The sequence below is a fragment of the Phalangium opilio genome, unplaced genomic scaffold (assembly GCF_054372755.1).
Source record: "Phalangium opilio isolate 3A_F unplaced genomic scaffold, DU_Popi_V2 ptg000079l_1, whole genome shotgun sequence".
Taxonomy (NCBI): Eukaryota; Metazoa; Arthropoda; class Arachnida; order Opiliones; family Phalangiidae; genus Phalangium; species Phalangium opilio.
The window spans coordinates 4,953,669-4,973,890 of NW_028324187.1; the positions used below are offsets into that span (position 1 = coordinate 4,953,669).

The window sequence follows — 20,222 nt, forward strand, 5'->3', positions numbered from 1 at the left end:
ATGCGTATTCACATGAACAAATGCCAAAAACAATACGATTATGCAAATTATGTGAAAGTGCTCGCATCAGGTAACTAAACTGTTCTTTTAAAGGTAAGCTTATGCCGCTTTGCAGGAGTCCTTCGCAGCATTTAGCCGCTGAAATAGCATCTCTTACTTAATGTATTTCAATATATTTGAAGCGCATCGTAATAATAAAGGGGGATGTGTTAAGTTATTGCCTGCATGCGTATTAGTGATCGGGGCTTTTTCTCTCCAATGATCACTATTGGAAAACACCCCTTACCTAAAAGTTGCGGTCGTGATATGTCCCTCCCACTATGTATTTTCCGAATGAGCAGCTGTCCGTACAATAATTAAATCTCCTTTCCCCACAAAAAAAAATGGAGTTTTTGTTTCAAGTTCCCAACCCAACCCACGTCACTGAACATTACGTTATCCTAAATCGTACCCTGAACTTTTACATCGATACAGTCTATTTCGTATTTAACTGCATGTTGATTACTTTTTCTCTACCCTTAGAACAACGTTTTTCCCCGATTATGGGTTTCATGTTGAATTTGAATACAGTTTGACCATCGTCGTGAACCAGAAGTTCTTATAGCTTTCAAATCTAACCTAATTTAAAGAGTTAGTGTCTCAAAAACTCTTTTGTCTTTTTTTATAGGTTTTTGAAAGCTAATTCATTCTTTATTTAATTATTTATTTATTTATTTATTTATTTTTGAACCGCGTGCAAATTAGCAAGCTTATCTACAATTTAGAATTAATTATCAGCAGTTGTATTACATATTTAATCCTTATCCTATAATAATATCCTTTAATCTATATACCTTTTATAGAGTGAAATTTAATAGTAAATATCATATTTTTGTTTAGACAACTTTTGAGAAACACGTAACGCCTATATCTCGAAAAAAACATGATATGCCTTTTAGCAAAACATCCATCAAAACCGTCAATGTATACGGATAACTTCACACTGATATATGTTTACTATATTTGATATAACTCTGCCGTATTTTCTTATAACATGTTTAGTACTAAACAAACACGTGTCTTTTCCAGCATTCAAGTTATTGGAATTTATACATATAAATCGAACCCCGCCCATGGCACGCGTATGTACTTTTCAAGTTAAAACGAAAGTTGAAAGAAATGCCATCCAAAACGTGGGGGAAATCTTTTATCGCTAACCTAGTGATGTAACTCAGCACCCGCTATATGTTACTGATAAGTGAAGTGGTACTTTGCCTCCCAAACAGACTTATAACCTAACCTAACTCCTCCCATTTTTTTTTTTACCAAGGTACATTATTTTGACAAGTCAATATATATGGATATCATATTTTGTTCGTTTTTCAGGGGGATCGAGGTATATAGGAATGTAAGATCAGAAGTATATAATACTTCTCTTCGAGAGAAGTGTACCACAAAGCGGGGTAAGTGTAACGTCACTCGTCCCAACATCGGAACATTTAGAGCAAGGTTACTAAAACGAATCACATACGCGATAAATAGTTCCCTCATCATTACTTTATCAGCGTTTAAATATTTGGCAAGACTCGCTTGTGCATTTTTGTCCCATGTCAAGACGAGGTTTGTGGGATGATTGCTGGAGATTTAGTGCCAAACAACTATAGAATTCACCTTACGTTGCGATGCCCATTTGTAGTTTGATGAGCGGGAAAGCAAACTAAAAGGGGGAGCCTGGGAAGAATGACGTTACATAACTAATGTATTAAGGGGATACAGAGTGTCATCCTTCTTCTATTATCCCCTTCTGGTAAGATAAATTATTGTCATTTCGACTCTCCAAGAAATTAAATCTACATTTGGTTTCTTGATGCAGGGATCTAATCCAAAAACCGACGGGTTTTATTTGATTAAAAACACTACCAAAAACCCATCTTAAAAATAATGAATTTAAATATTAAAAATGATGAATTTCAATTAATTGAGAGACTGCATAGTATTCTCTGTGAACCATAGGCTTAGTTTAAGGTGGTCTATAAGTATGAATGACTTAAAACAAATTTGATACGAAATTCGTGAATTCAATATGAAAAATAGTTTCGAATGGGTTTTAACTCTCACGTCGCCGCTATTGGCTGGGCTTCTGATAAAGAAGCTGCATTGCAAGATATGCCTGGACTAAAATTATTAAAAACTGAAGTGGGGATCGAGTAAAGCACCCAAGGGGAATGGAGAGGGTGACTGATTACGCGAAAGGTCAAAAGAATAAGCAGAGTCAAACCACAGGCAGGTGAAGACGATTTTAGAAGAAAAAAATATATTTTCTCGACTTTTTCCCATAGAGGTTTTCAGTTCCGTAATTAGAAATATTTAATGTTCAGAAGCTAAAAGATTAAAGTAGAAATGCAACCCATTTAGGTTTAATAAAAACGATCTTTGTAGAAAAAGGCTAAAAAAAATTTGAATTCAATTATTCTCTTATTTGCTCGTTTATAGTTTAATTTGTTACCTTATTGTTCTATTTGTTTGTTAATTGTTTTATTGTGGTTTATGTTGTTCTATGCTCTTTTGTTGTGTTTTATGCTGTTTTATTGTGTTTTTATGCTGTTTTATGCTGTTTAATGTGTGTCTATGCTGTTTTATTGTGTTTTATGCTGTTTTATTCTGTTTTAAGCTGTTTTAATGAATGTTTTCGCTGTTTTATTGTGTTTCTGTGCTGTTTAATGTGTGTCTATGATGTTTTATTGTGTTTTATACTGTTTATTGTGTTTTATGCTGTTTTACTGTGGTTTATGTTGTTCTATGCTGTTTTATTGTGTTTTATGCTGTTTTATTGTGTTTTTATGCTGTTCTATGCTGTTTTATCGTGTTTTATTGCAGTTTCTGCGTGTTTTATTGCAGCTTCTGTGCGTTTTATTGTAGTTTCTGTGCGTTTTATTGTAGTTTCTGTGTGTTTTATTGTGGTTTTTGTGCGTTTTATTGCAGTTTCTGTGTGTTTTATTGTAGTTTCTGTGCGTTTTATTGTAGTTTTTGTGCGTTTTATTGTAGTTTTTGTGTGTTTTATTGTAGTTTCTGTGCGTTTTATTGTAGTTTTTGTGCGTTTTATTGTAGTTTTTGTGTGTTTTATTGTAGTTTTTGTGTGTTTTATTGTAGTTTTTGTGTTTATTGTAGTTTCTGTGCTAACTAAAGCATTCCAAGTATTAATACTAGTGTTTATGTCGATAATGAGTTAAAAATGAACTTTTCTAATTTCAAAGAAAAATACAAGCATCTGCCGCATTATGAGCCTATTCACGTCATCTTCCCAGTACCAAGCAGAGGGGACGGGATCGACGCCATTCAGTGATAAAAGAGGGCTTCTCATATCACACGCCGCGAGCAAGTTTCAACGAAGTTTACTTTTCGTTTTTATATCTATATACTTTTGTTTATACTTCATAAATGTACCATAGAATAAATAAATTGTTCGTCGATTTAATGAATCTCATTTTTTATTACTTTTCTGTCAATTAAGTTACAGCAGGCATATATAGGATTTTAAAATGAATTAATTAGATTAAAAAGGATTATAGGTTCCCGGTAATCACTTTAGCACTGTTAAAGGCAGCGCGTCGAGGGTCTATTCACTAATGAAAATTTTCTTTTATTGGTGATTTTTATTCACGCCTTTAAAAAGGATAGGGATTCATTGGTGATTTAAAATGGATGGGGATTAATTGTTGCGTCTGGATCGAGGGGCTACTCACTAAAAACTCGTTAGCGATTTTAAACGGGATTGGGATTGTGGGTAACTTAGGGGCTACGGGTTGTTATTATTTTACTAGTTATGAACCGATTATTAAGCATTCACACATTTTCCGCTAGGGGAGCTGCAAACGTAGTTACGTATTTACTGACATCTAAAACATGATAAAATTCTGCTAGACATTCGTGTAAGCAATTGATAGTTCATAAATTGCCGCTAGGGGCGCTGTGTACGTAGTTACGTATTTACTGACATCTAAAGCATGATAAAATTCTTTTAGACATTCGTGTAAGCAATAGATAATTCATAAATTGCCGCTAGGGGCGCTGTGTACGTAGTTACGTATTTACTGACATTTAAAACATGATAAAATTCTGCCAGACATTCGTGTAAGCAATAGATAGTTCATAAATTGCCGCTAGGGGCGCTGTGTACGTAGTTACGTATTTACTGACATCTAAAACATGATAAAATTCTGCCAGACATTCGTTTAAGCAATAGATAGTTCATAAATTGCCGCTAGGGGCGCTGTATACGTAGTTACGTATTTACTGACATCTAAAACATGAATAAATTTTGCCGCTAGGGGCGCTGTATACGGAGTTACGTATTTACTGACATCTAATGCATGAAGAAATTTGCCGCTAGGGGCGCTGTCCATAATATTATATAGGCCTAACGGTGTGTTCTCTAATTTGAATTGGCGCCCACGTCACACTTCGAAGCGCCCCCAACGACGGAATTTACTATAAAACTCGGACGCCGCTTGTCCAGGTTTCTTTTCTCTCTGCGCCGGCGACCATCAACATCGTTCCTCGATCAGCTCCTCGTAATCCTGACTTTCGAAGGCAGTATTGGAAGGAAAGCCACGTTTTACGCCGATGGTGGGACGTGACTCTAAGCTCTCCGCCATTGAATGTCCATTAGAACGTTGAAATCAACGCGAAAGGTTAAGCCTAATACGGTATGTGTGAAAGTCTTTCAATAATCCAAAGCCATCCAGCTAGCAATTTATTATTTTATTTAATCCTAGAGTTTAAATTATTTAGGTAGTGTTAATTGTTAGTTAATTATGCTTATTTATTGAAAATTAAATACAATATGAAGAAATTTCCAGACACGAGGTCAGTTAGAAAGGCTTAATTTAGAACATCTTAAATCAAGTGATCGGGCTCATATTAGGGGGAATTAAATTCCTTATCTATTTTAAATAATAAACCTCGACTGTTTGCAAATTAGGTCTCATTTAACGGCGCGAAACTATATTACCTAAAATGAGTAACGTATGGTTTAACGGGGCCACATTAGGTTGCACTAGGCTAGGCTAAACCTTTTATAAAAATTTATCCGGGCACTAATCTCTAAGTTTTTACTTTATGCCGTCGTTTTAATTTAAATTAATGAGGGTATTTTAGAATTATTACGCGTAAATTATAGATTTGAGATTCTTAAATTTCATTCGAGGCAGTATTTAATTATTTTAGATAATGAACTACGGTCTATTTAATAAATTAAATGGTTTAAATTAATTAGGGTTAACTGTTAATAAGTTATCATTAATTATGGAGATTAAGTCAATTTAATAATTTTAAAATGAGCCACGAACGCGAAGTTAAGGCTTGAGATTTTTAATTTATATTTACGTAGTTTTTTTCCTTAAATTATTTTAATCTATGGTATTGTTTCCGTGAGTTATTATTTTTTTGGGACCTTGAGTAGCCGTTTAATTCTGATTTGGAAATTGCTTAATATTTAGTGCAATTCTTACATTATATTTATGGGAATATTTTACTTGGTTTTTTTCTTAAATTATTATTTTGCTAGGATCTAAAGTAGCCCTTGAATTCTGATTTGGCTTAATATTTAGTGTGATTTTTAAATTTTGTTTTTGGGAATATTTTACCAAGTTTTTCTTCAATAATTTACGGAAACAAATCCATAGATTAAAGTAATTTTTTTGTTAGGCCCCTCTAATTCTTATTAATATTTGTTATTAATATATTTTCATTTTTAGACACGATGACGTTCTTGGATATTCTGTTGCTGGTCATTCGGAGAAGTTTCCTACCAGATGATTTCAACCTTTGTTAGAGACGCTCATTCCAGATGACCTCTTCCTTGGATTTGCGATACAAGATGTTTTCAACCTGTGGTGGCCTTGCAATCATTTTCTACAAAGATGCGATGAACATAACCGAATCTAGAAAATTCAAATTTTTTTTAGAATTATTTTTGCAACTACTTAATTTCTTTTTACACGTTCAAACTTTAATTTACGGGACACTTTATATTATTTTTTGTTGAATATTTTTGTAAACACCTTATTTTTTTACTTTTTGTTCAATAAATTATGCCTTAAACCACTTTTTTTGTTTTCTTAAAAATTATTTGATTAAGAGGGAAGGTTTGAATTTTATAGCTCTAAACAGAGCCAATTTTTTGAGGACCCTTTTTTAGGCTTCTTTTAGCTTATATATCAAAAAATAGAACGATCAAACTGTTCTGGAAAAAAATTAGCCTAAAAAAGGGTCCAAAAATACTACCCTAAGTCCAGACCCTAAAAAATTCAAGCCATTCCCCATATCGAAACTTTTTTAAGAAAACAAAGAACGTGAGGCAAGAAAAAACATTTTTATTGAGAAAAAGAGAATTGAGGTGTTTACAAAAATTTTGTACAAAAAAATATTTAAAGCGTTGCATAAATTAAAATTTGACCGCGTAAAATTAAATGGGGTAGGCTAGGTACCGATTAAATTTGAGAATAAAATTAAGTTCGTTGGCGGAAAAACTTCACGGTCCAATCAGTTTGAAGGCCTCATGTTTCGTAAATCCAAGAAAGATGTCATCTGGATTGAGGGTCCGTAACATCGGATGAACTTCCAAGTCTACTTGAAAACGTCTCTGAATGACCAGCAACAGCTTATCCAAGAAAATCATTCGCGTCTAAAAATTAAAATAAATTAATTACAAATATTAAGGCAATGCCTAATTTTAAAATAAGTGCTACTAATATAAGTGCCTAACAAAATAATAATTTACCGAAATAATCCCATATATTTAAATAATTAGCGAAATACAGGCGATATATTGCTAAGAATTTTTTTTAATAATCTAAGTTAAATCTCTTAAGCCTTGATCAATTGTCTTAACCTCGTGGTCGTGGTTTATTTAATTTTAATTCAAAATTATTTTTTAATAGACTGAATTTACGTAAATAATAATAATTAACTGCCTGTTTCATTTAAAACTACTTAATTTATTAAAAACAATAAGCTATTTAAAAAAGGCTTACATTTGCTGCGCATTAACTAGTTTGTTCATTCCAACATGACTTCTCTGAATCGATTCCAAAAGAACATTCAATGGCGGAAAAGAGCTCTAGATTCTGGATTTATTCCTTGACGGCGAAAAGAAAAATGGCTGATCGTCGGCGAAAGGCCTGATTTCAAAGAGCTGCGCAGGAAACGGTCTTGACTTCCCGATGCCAATCGAAGAAAGAAATTTCGGCCGGTTACTCCAGAACAAAGTTCTCTCCCGCAAGATTTACGTCCTCAAGACGTTAAAAGCAGACGACACTAATTGGAGTAATACCGTTTTTCCGTTGGCCTATTCCATGGAGTAATTTTCTTGGAGCGAGTAGGAAACTTTCTTTAAAATTCCATAAAATTTGGTGTCTCCTACAATAATGCTCCATACCTTCCATTGTCCTTTTCCATGGAGTCATTTTTATGGAGCGAAAATGAACGTTTCCCTAAAATTTGGTGTCTCCTACAATAATGCTCCATACCTTCCATTGTCCTGTTCCATGGAGTAATTTCATTGGAGCGAAAATGAACGTTTCCCTAAAATTTGGTGTCTCCAACAATACTGCTCCATACCTTCCATTGTCCTTTTCATGGAGTAATTTCGCTCCAAGGAAATTACTCCATGGAAAGGACAAAGAAACGGAAAAACGGTATCACTCCTTGGTTGAATTTACACCAATTAGTGTCGTCTACTTTTAACGTCTTGAGGACGTAAATCTTGCGGGAGAGAACTTTATTCTGGAGTAACCGGCCGAAATTTCTTTCTTCGATTGGCATCGTGGAGTCAAGACCGTTTCCTGCTCAGCTCTTTGAAATCAGGCCTTTCGCCGATGATCAGCCATTTTTCTTTTCGCCGTCAAGGAATAAATCCAGAATCTAGAGCTCTTTTCCGCCATTGAATGTTCTTTTGGAATCGATTCAGCGAAGTCATGTTGGAATGAACAAACTTGTTAATGCGCAGCAAATGTAAGCCTTTTTTAAATAGCTTATTGTTTTAATAAATTAAGTAGTTTTAAATGAAACAGGCAGTTAATTATTATTATTTACGTAAATTCAGTCTATTAAATAATAATTTTGAATTAAAATTAAATAAACCACGACCACGAGGTTAAGACAATTGATAGAGGCTTAAGAGATTTAACTTAGAATATTAAAAAAAATTTCTTAGCAATATATCGCCTGTATTTCGCTAATTATTTAAATATATGGGATTATTTCGGTAAATTATTATTTTGTTAGGCTTAAAGTAGCACTTATTTTAAAATTAGACATTGCCTTAATATTTGTAATTAATTTATTTTAATTTTTAGACGCGAATGATTTTCTTGGATAAGCTGTTGCTGGTCATTCAGAGACGTTTTCAAGTAGACTTGGAAGTTCATCCGATGTTACGGACCCTCAATCCAGATGACATCTTTCTTGGATTTACGAAACATGAGGCCTTCAAACTGATTGGACCGTGAAGTTTTTCCGCCAATGAACTTAATTTTATTCTTAAATTTAATCGGTAACTAGCCTACCCCATTTAATTTTACGCGGTCAAATTTTAATTTATGCAACGCTTTAAATATTTTTTTGTACAAAATTTTTGTAAATACCTCAATTCTTTTTTTTCTCAATAAAAAAGTTTTTTCTTGCCTCACGTTCTTTGTTTTCTTAAAAAAGTTTCGATATGGGGATGGCTTGAATTTTTTAGGGTCTGGACTTGGGGTAGTATTTTTGGACCCTTTTTTAGGCTAATTTTTTTCCAGAACAATTTGATCGTTCTATTTTTTGATATATAAGCTAAAAGAAGCCTAAAAAAGGGTCCTGAAAAAATAGGCTATCTGTTTAGAGCTAAAAAATTCAAACCTTCCCTCTTAATCAAATAATTTTTAAGAAAACAAAAAAAGTGGTTTAAGGCATAATTTATTGAACAAAAAGTAAAAAAATAAGGTGTTTACAAAAATATTCAACAAAAAATAATATAAAGTGTCCCGTAAATTAAAGTTTGAACGTGTAAAAAGAAATTAAGTAGTTGCAAAAATAATTCTAATAAAAATTTGAATTTTCTAGATTCGGTTATGTTCATCGCATCTTTGTAGAAAATGATTGCAAGGCCACCACAGGTTGAAAACATCTTGTATCGCAAATCCAAGGAAGAGGTCATCTGGAATGAGCGTCTCTAACAAAGGTTGAAATCATCTGGTAGGAAACTTCTCCGAATGACCAGCAACAGAATATCCAAGAACGTCATCGTGTCTAAAAATGAAAATATATTAATAACAAGTATTAATAAGAATTAGAGGGGCCTAACAAAAAAATAACTTTAATCTATGGATTTGTTTCCGTAAATTATTGAAGAAAAACTTGGTAAAATATTCCCAAAAACAAAATTTAAAAATCACACTAAATATTAAGCCAAATCAGAATTCAAGGGCTACTTTAGATCCTAGCAAAATAATAATTTAAGAAAAAAACCAAGTAAAATATTTCCATAAATATAATGTAAGAATTGCACTAAATATTAAGCAATTTCCAAATCAGAATTAAACGGCTACTCAAGGTCCCAAAAAAATAATAACTCACGGAAACAATACCATAGATTAAAATAATTTAAGGAAAAAAACTACGTAAATATAAATTAAAAATCTCAAGCCTTAACTTCGCGTTCGTGGCTCATTTTAAAATTATTAAATTGAATTAATCTCCATAATTAATGATAACTTATTAACAGTTAACCCTAATTAATTTAAACCATTAATTTATTAAATAGACCGTAGTTCATTATCTAAAATAATTAAATACTGCCTCGAATGAAATTTTAGAATCTCAAATCTATAATTTACGCGTAATAATTCTAAAATACCCTCATTAATTTAAATTAAAACGACGGCATAAAGTAAAAACTTAGAGATTAGTGCCCGGATAAATTTTTATAAAAGGTTTAGCCTAGCCTAGTGCAACCTAATCTGGCCCCGTTAAACCATACGTTACTCATTTTAGGTAATATAGTTTCGCGCCGTTAAATGAGACCTAATTTGCAAACAGTCGAGGTTTATTATTTAAAATAGATAAGGAATTTAATTCCCCCTAATATGAGCCCGATCACTTGATTTAAGATGTTCTAAATTAAGCCTTTCTAACTGACCTCGTGTCTGGAAATTTCTTCATATTGTATTTAATTTTCAATAAATAAGCATAATTAACTAACAATTAACACTACCTAAATAATTTAAACTCTAGGATTAAATAAAATAATAAATTGCTAGCTGGATGGCTTTGGATTATTGAAAGACTTTCACACATACCGTATTAGGCTTAACCTTTCGCGTTGATTTCAACGTTCTAATGGACATTCAATGACGGAGAGCTTAGAGTCACGTCCCACCATCGGCGTAAAACGTGGCTTTCCATCCAATACTGCCTTCGAAAGTCTGGATTACGAGGAGCTGATCGAAGAACGATGTTGACTGGCCGCCGGCGCAGAGAGAAAAGAAACCTGGACAAGCGGCGTCCGAGTTTTATAGTAAATTCCGTCGTTGGGGGCGCTTCGAAGTGTGACGTGGGCGCCAATTCAAATTAGAGAACACACCTTTAGGCCTATATAATATTATAGACAGCGCCCCTAGCGGCAAATTTCTTCATGTATTAGATGTCAGTAAATACGTAACTCCGTATACAGCGCCCCTAGCGGCAAAATTTATTCATGTTTTAGATGTCAGTAAATACGTAACTACGTATACAGCGCCCCTAGCGGCAATTTATGAACTATCTATTGCTTACACGAATGTCTGGCAGAATTTTATCATGTTTTAGATGTCAGTAAATACGTAACTACGTACACAGCGCCCCTAGCGGCAATTTATGAACTATCTATTGCTTACACGAATGTCTGGCAGAATTTTATCATGTTTTAAATGTCAGTAAATACGTAACTACGTACACAGCGCCCCTAGTGGCAATTTATGAATTATCTATTGCTTACACGAATGTCTAAAAGAATTTTATCATGTTTTAGATGTCAGTAAATACGTAACTACGTACACAGCGCCCCTAGCGGCAATTTATGAACTATCAATTGCTTACACGAATGTCTAGCAGAATTTTATCATGTTTTAGATGTCAGTAAATACGTAACTACGTTTGCAGCTCCCCTAGCGGAAAATGTGTGAATGCTTAATAATCGGTTCATAACTAGTAAAATAATAACAACCCGTAGCCCCTAAGTTACCCACAATCCCAATCCCGTTTAAAATCGCTAACGAGTTTTTAGTGAGTAGCCCCTCGATGATTACTCGTAATCCAGACGCAACAATTAATCGCCATCCATTTTAAATCACCAATGAATCCCTATCCCTTTTAAAGGCGTGAATAAAAATCACCAATAAAAGAAAATTTTCATTAGTGAATAGACCCTCGACGCGCTGCCTTTAACAGTGCTAAAGTGATTACCGGGAACCTATAATCCTTTTTAATCTAATTAATTCATTTTAAAATCCTATATATGCCTGCTGTAACTTAATTGACAGAAAAGGAATAAAAAATGAGATTCATTAAATGGACGAACAATTTATTTATTCTATGGTACATTTATGAAGTATAAACAAAAGTATATAGATATAAAAACGAAAAGTAAACTTCGTTGAAACTTGCTCGCGGCGTGTGATATGAGAAGCCCTCTTTTATCACTGAATGGCGTCGATCCCGTCCCCTCTGCTTGGTACCGGGAAGATGACGTGAATAGGCTCATAATGCGGCAGATGCTTGTATTTTTCTTTGAAATTAGAAAAGTTCATTTTTAACTCATTATCGACATAAACACTAGTATTAATACTTGGAATGCTTTAGTTAGCACAGAAACTACAATAAACACAAAAACTACAATAAAACACACAAAAACTACAATAAAACACACAAAAACTACAATAAAACGCACAGAAACTACAATAAAACACACAAAAACTACAATAAAACACACAAAAACTACAATAAAACGCACAAAAACTACAATAAAACGCACAGAAACTACAATAAAACACACAGAAACTGCAATAAAACGCACAAAAACTACAATAAAACGCACAGAAACTACAATAAAACGCACAGAAACTACAATAAAACGCACAGAAGCTGCAATAAAACACGCAGAAACTACAATAAAACACGCAGAAACCACAATAAAACACACAAAAATTACAATAAAACGCACTGAAACTACAATAAAACGCACTTAAACTACAATAAAACACACAGAAACTGCAATAAAACACGATAAAACAGCATAGAACAGCATAAAACACAATAAAACAGCATAAAACACAATAAAACAGCATAGAACAACATAAACCACAGTAAAACGGCATAAAAACACAATAAACAGTATAAAACACAATAAAACATCATAGACACACATTAAACAGCATAAAAACACTTTAAACAGCACAGAAACACAATAAAACAGCTTAAAACAGAATAGAACAGCATAAAAACACAATAAAGCAGCATAAAAACACAATAAAGCAGCATAAACACAAATTAAACAGCTTAAAACAGAATAAAACAGCATAAAAACACAATAAAACAGCATAAACACACATTAAACAGCATAAAACAGCATAAAAACACAATAAAACAGCATAAAAACACAATAAAACCGCATAGAACAACATAAACCACAATAAAACAATTAACAAATAAATAGAACAATAAGGTAACAAATTAAACAATAAACGAGCAAATAAGAGAATAATTGAATCCAAAAATTAAGATTGATAAAAATTAATTATGTTAAATTGGACAAGAAAAATCTACATTCTTCACTAGAACTCTATAATCTACTCTTGAAAAGAGCTTAAGGTTATATCCAGCCCTGGCGATACCTTTAAGTATACCGTCACGTGATTACTGTCACGCGCTTATTTGAAAATCAAGTTAAGCCTACTTTTTTACCTCTCCGAGTGACAAGGACTATATCTGAGCATAATTTTCTGTTATTCAACGAAGGCGACGAAGATAAGATACTCATTTTCGGAACTGATCGGATGGTTGGGAGAATCTGTTCTACTCAACGCATTTGCATGGATGGAACATTCAAAGCTTCACCAGCACTATTTTATCAACTCTTTACATTGCACTGTCTCGTTAAAAAAATATTACCTCAGCTATTTGTATTGCTACCAGATAAATCTCGCGAAACTTATGATCGTATGTTTCGGACCATACAAACAATCGCCGCAATCCGTGGTTTATCTTTCAGCCCTGCAGAATTCATGTGGTGCCATGGTGACAACGCGGATGCAAGAACGAACAATGATTGTGAAGGCACACATAACAAGTGGAACAAAGCGTTGACGGTCCCTCATCCCAACATCTATGAACTCATACAGTTTATGAAAAGAGAAGAGGTCCATCAAGAAATTGAAATAGACTCCTTGAGCCGTCTTCACCCTGTTAGATCACCTCCTAAAGGTTCCGCGATCTTGAGAACAAACGGAAAATTCTAAGAGAACAATTTGGACACCGGCGCTAAAACACCCGAAGAGTTTTTGGAGGCAATAAAATATGGTTTTAATTTAGAATAGTAAAATGTATACGATACTTGTTTTAATTTTGGGAGAAATAAATATTTGGGTTAAAAATCATTGGGAGAAATAATTTTGGGTAAACTAGGGATTGGGATAAGTAGCGTTTGGGAGAACTATTTTGGGGGAAATGGGACTAAATCGCTTTTTCTATGGAGTAGCTAGCTAAGCCTAAAAAGGTAATTTTTATCTTTAAACATTAAGGGAGTCCTTTGATTTTACTATATCCGTCATGACGTTCTATAAAAAAAGCATCTACCAGGCTGTAGGTATAAATATAAATGGTCATACAGTACGCTGACACCTGTTGACCAAAAATTTCACCTGTTCTTAAATTGAGAAAACGTTTAAAAAATTTAATTCCGGATTTTTTTTTGTACCCGGAGCTTTTTGTCACGAATACAAGAAAATGGAAACTGGTAGCTGATGACTAACAAGTGTTCTATTTTTGTTGTTGTTGTTGACGTATCGGAGTCATATAGAGCATCTAAAAATATATACATGTATTCCACCTATATGGATAATGGCCGCACAAACAACTTACTCAAATAAATCTTGCATCTCTCTTAAAGTTATAGAGTAATTACGTCTATCTCGCCTTAGCTGTTTTAGGCAATCTGTGGGAGAATATCATAAGGTTACACACTACTCTGCATTCATCAGATAGCTTCCAGATTCCAGAACCCATTTTGGTCCGTGATTAATGGTAAGCGGAATATTTAGGTTGCGGTTAGGAGGGAAGGGAGTGCTTCTCTCTGATTGGGTACGCTTCTCCGAAGACGTCATAATAATGCCAGCCCATAACCTACCATTCTATACACCTTTAGGTAAATTTTAGATAATCTTTAAACGGGATAAGGGTGCATTAATTTAAGCTTGGCTTTAGAAGCTGGGACTCCGTGAGATCCTAGAAATATTTTCCCATGCTTTTAAAGCCCTCCTATTTTTGCCTTTCAACCAAGGATCAGATCACCTTGTATTCTCTCCGCCCAGTAAATGGCCAAACGTACTGTTCCAGAGTTTTTAAAAAAATGTGGAATACAAAGTTCCTTAAAGAAATGGTTAAGGAAAGTATTGGATACATTGGTGTAACGAAATGAGAAAGTATGTAATGGTATCAACAAGAGCAAAGACAACAAAAATGGTAAAGCTAAAGAATGACAAGAGCTTCAATAATCTCCTTGTTTAACTCATCTTACCAATTTTATTCAAATCAACTTAAAGTGTTTTATGACCTATGTTCTATGGTTTAATTCAAATCCTCAATCTTAAAGGTACTCCAATGAATACAGCAGAGAGTGAACTGTGTAAAAATTATTTCAGAATACGTCACAGGCGCCACGTGACACCAAGATCCAATGACTCTTTATGGAGTAAAACTGGACACCCAGTCCTTCATTGCATTCGTGAGATTGCAATGCTAGTTTCTCTGTACCACGTGCCCCTGACTTATTTTAATAACTTTTACCCACCCTATGCTACCTCCTCCTTTTAAATCTCAGGTGTTTCTTCACCATTTCTTCGAGGAACCATGAGTTCAGTAGCTGCCGGGTGCAAGAAAGGTTATTTTTCGCATCCTGGTTCGAATTGGCGAGTAAAGAAAAAAAAAACACAAAATGATCTCAACATGCCCCCTCTTATTACGAACCGATCAAAATTCTCTTCACTCGGTTGCCTACATGTATACATATATGTATATTATGGTATACATTCGGACAAGGGGGGGGGAATAATCTGAGGCAGAGGGTATAATGAAAGAGAAGTGCGAACGGGTCCTTTGGCGTTCAGAAGCCTGGACGTGACATTAGGGTTTGATGTTTTAAAGACTCTTGGGTATATCGGAATAATTTTGTTAAAAAGTACACGCAAGAGGGCGAGAGACTAAATTGTCTATGAACATTGATTGCGGGTATGGATACGACTCGAACGAATAAAGCTTCTCTCAAGAGAGATCGCCAAGGAATTTCTGGATCCGGTTGGCTTACTGTTGCCCGAGTAAAATCGTGACATAGACGCCTCTCCAGAATTTCCCCCAAAAAACAACTAAACCCGGCCCGATCTCTCTAAGTTCTATGTAGAATCATGGGAACATTTAACTCTACTACGTCCAAACAAAGGATAGATATGAAATAACGCGTATTTCTATGCGAAGTTCACTTTAGTGTCAGATCTAACTCTTCTTTCATTGGACAGGGTAGCGCCGTCACTAGATAAACGTACGTCTGTTTCGAGGGGGTAGACACTTGAGAACTCAGGTGTACAATATGTCTTGAACTCAATGTAATGTCAAAGTTGAACTGTGAGTTCCGAAGGCTTTGAACTCAATGCACTGTCAAAGCTGAACTCTTTCCAACTCAGATGTACACAGAAATCCAAAGCGTCTACCCCCTCGCTCTGTTTAAATGATAGAGTGCTAACGCAACTAAACTAACTAAAGAAATTCGTTAAATTAATTGTGTTATCGTTGATATTTGTCGTAATGAAGAAAACAATTTTTCACCTTAAGATAGTATTTTGTAAATAAAACAACATTATGCAGATATTTTAAAGACTATTTAGTATTTAGTGTCTACACTTAGACAGGAAAATCTTTCCGGTTCCCATGTATAAAATTTGTCATTTTCTTTTATTTTTAATCTGAAAAAATTCTCTGAAAAACTATAATTATAATTCGATTAAATATTAAAAATAATACAAGAAAAAAACAATTAAATTTAAAAGGCTTATATCTATGCTTGTTAACTTAGATATTTTTAATGGTGAAAAAGTTTTAAGCTATCCTCAAATTAGAGATACAATTTAATTTGCCTTAAATCATGTGTTTTACAATAAAATCAGTTAACCCGAAGTGGTTTTAAAATCGTGTTCTTCATTTAATTCTATAGTTATAATTAGGGAATTTTTGAGACATTCCCAAGCTAGTTCTCCCATTGTCAAGAAAAATAACAACTCACCGTGCACATCCCAGTCCTTCATAAGAGGCCGGACAACGCAGGGAAGCATACATTTCCTAATGGTAAGTTGATAACGGTATTAATCTAATTGAATTCATATCTCTTTCTCATTTTGACGCCATCTAAATTCTTTAAATTATTCAGGCGAATAATTTCGATGCTTTAACATATAGATAGGTGTATACTTCCATAATCATTACCTGTACAAGGAGCACTGGTAATTCCATAGTAGAAAGATGTAATGCATGATGCAGTATATGGTCGTTTGTAAATTGTAGTACAACTGTATAGGAGTCCTTTTCTATTATTCGTGCAATAGACCGAACGCGAACCCCCTGATTACCGTTTTTCTATCGCCGTCCAAGTCTGCCCCCGTCTCAATAGAAAACAAACTCCCGTAGATATGACCTCGCATTATCCCTTTTCTAAGAAAAATCGGGAAGTATTTGAATTGTCCTACTTGCGCGTGCGTCTGTACGTACCGATCTAGTGTTTTTCTGTTCGCTTTTCAAGATAAGCAATTGATAATTCAGATTAGAGAAAAATGTACAATCAGGGATAGATTTAATTTTAGAAGTAGGAATGGAGAACGGTTAGTATTTACTTCAGTCCGAACTCTGTCGCTAAGACCCGCCTCTTCTTTCATTCACCTTCGTCCCCGTGGAAGGGGGTCCGGTTCTTTGACGAGCGCCCAGATTACTCTGTTCTCCATTCCTGCTTTTAAAATTAAATCTATCCCTGGTACAATGATATAACCCGGTAGCTTAAGAACGCAAGGCAGCGAGCTGGTAATTTCCCTCCAGAAGGAGATTATCTTATGAACACAAGAAGGTATGAAAGAAACAGCGAGAGAGAGAAGGAGGTGATATGGTTTTGATCCCGTCTTGTTTAAATATTTTTGTTCGACAATGATGATTACTTCTGACTACATCCGTCTTGTACTTTCTTCATATTATCCCGATAATGACAATGTGCCCACCACTATATATTACACACATTGCGACTTGTAAAGCATTATTCTATGAATTATTTTTCATCATACTACGTTACACTACACTAGGATGTAGCCTTTCAAGGACACATGCAACGTCTACCGTACGCATACCATTAGTTTTATTATTATAAGTAAACTATCCAATATCGTATACTGTCTCCAGGATTCCTTAAAGTAATGGTTATTGAACTCCCTATAAGATATGCATGTTAAAATTTAGAAAATTAATTTAAAAACCTGTCTGGCATCAACAAAGGGAAGAAATTAGATTAAATAACTTTATATCATCAGAGCTCGGACCTTAATAACCTAAATCAATTTCGCATAAGATTACCAGATGATACAATTAAGCACCGGTACTCAAACTAATCTCTCGCACTTGTTGAGAACCCTACCTAACCATTACTTCAAGAAGATTACCGGACGATTTAGTTAAACACCGATACTCAAAATAATCGGTTCGTTCTTTCATGTTTGCCATTGTTGACTAACGTACCTAACCATTACTTCAAGTAAGCCTGGTGAAATTTAAACCATTAGATTAGTTGTTAAACAATGTCGTGAACACTTGATTTTAGCTTCAATCTTTCTTTTTTTCGAATGGAATCAATATACGAGAATGGCATCTCTTTTTCCTTTTCCGTGTTTACGTTAAGACCTACTCCAGAGGCTAGAGCACGCTTCTTACGTCACGCGTGACTGACTTGGCACTCTTTACCGAAACGCTGTGACAATAACGTACTTTAAAATAGAATGACAGACAATACGCCCACCTTTAGACCATTTACTATACCATCAATACACGTTATTGCACTTTTGCTTCGCAAAAAAATGGTTAGTAGCTCGTGGATGATTGCGGGTCAAACCCACTTTAAGGGGCTGTAAAGAAAACTTTGGTGGCTGCGTAAAAGTTATTTGAAATACGTCAGGGGCACGTGACCGAGGAGAGGCGTGGTTCAAAGCAACTTTCGATAAATAAAGCACTTTGGGGAATTGGCTCTGAAATCTCGCGAAAAACAAGGACTAGATGTTCAGTCCCACTCAATGTGGAGTCTTTGTATCCTGGCGTCACGTGGTGGTGCCTGTGAATTATATTTCAAATAACTTTTATCCCCCATTTATGCCTGGTTTACAGTCCCTTTAATTGATATACTCGACCAGTACAATTTCTGTATCATTATCAAGGAGTTAATTACTCTGCTACATTCCTTGATTACTGATTACGCTTAATCATTTTAACACTATCAAGGACAGACCTTTTAAGTGTACTTTGATTACGATGACAGAGTGGCCCCTCTATAAATACGCCTTCTGTCCATACCACCAAAATTAGGTCATTGCATCTAAACATTCAGAGAAATTCACTATATCTCTGAATTACGAGAAATTATATATATATGTTAAGTTTAAGAATTGCGTTATAGTTCGTCGAATTATAAAATTACCTTGCATTTCTACTTTAATAATTTCGCTAGTTGTGGGGTCTAAAAGGTGCGGGAGGAAAATGTGTGTTATATTAGAAATAATTGAAGTGGAACCGCCTTTAGAACCTAATCTCAATAAGTCAGTTTTAACAATACCCGAAGTAACCATACATTCGCTTCAAAATATTTTGAAAGCAAATGGTTTTGGGGATCCTTTCAAATTTGAATTTCGAAATTCAACTTTCCTTGAAAATTCTATGAGAAACAATTTTTTTATTAAAAATATAAAGTTGTAAAGGATTTCTATATATATAAAAAAATACTATCAAAAAGAGTCCGGAGCTTTCAAAATCTAAGCAAATAACGAAAGGCGATAATCATGATTAATTTGATTTTAATGTTATGGAAATTGACATGTACGATTTAATGCGAGCGCTCAAATTGCGTAAATTACTGCTTCAATTGCTCGAATAGTTAATGTTTATATCCGCGTTGAGTTGAAAAAATGGTTAAGTTTACAAATCTCGATAAATTTTCGGAAATAATGTCTTCAAATAATTTCGGCTAATTTTAACTTGGTTTCATAAATGAACGTTGTTGATTGGCAGAAAGGAAAACCACTTCCGTTGCGTAAGTACACATTTTGAAACTACATTAAAGTCGATCGTTGTCCCTCCAACTAACCGTATTCCAGCATTTAGCATCTCCAAAAGTGCATGCCATATATATGTAAAACTATTTCCAACATCATATATAATTTCAAAGCTTATATACTATCCATGTCACTTTCTCTCTACAAGGACTACTTTTGTAATCGATACTTAATAAATGTTATATTCTTCCACGATAGTTCCATACCTACTGACACTTCAAGAAGGAATAAACGTATAGTTTTCATCAAATCATTCTTTCTTTCTTTTTTTGAAAAACTGTAAATATGGCGGTGCACATTTAATTGTAATTTAAAGAAAAATGCCTCGGGGTCTTTTTTTAAGATATACCGCTTAGATGATAAAAGACGTTAAAATGAACAGTAGCGTTACACTCCCCTTGTACCTACCTATACGCCCGAAATTACATCCACAACCTGACTTAATACGAATTGAAGACCATATGCAGAAGACCTGTATATAAGATAATAAAATATTTATTGAATTTTATTTCAGCCTTTGTGTTTAAGCAGGGATAGATGTAATTTTAGAAGCAGGAATGGAGAACGGTAGTATTTACTTCAGTTCTACTCATAGCCCACCCAGTATAG

General features: G+C 34.3%; 1 long non-coding RNA gene across 1 annotated transcript; it reads left to right on the top strand.

The window, feature by feature from the left end:
• The first annotated feature begins 7,800 nt into the window (after positions 1–7,800).
• Positions 7,801–9,252, top strand: LOC149654311 (uncharacterized). Its single transcript, XR_016370432.1, has 3 exons — positions 7,801–7,992; positions 8,337–8,533; positions 9,082–9,252. It is a non-coding gene; the product is annotated as an uncharacterized LOC149654311 (long non-coding RNA).
• The last annotated feature ends 10,970 nt before the right edge of the window (positions 9,253–20,222 follow it).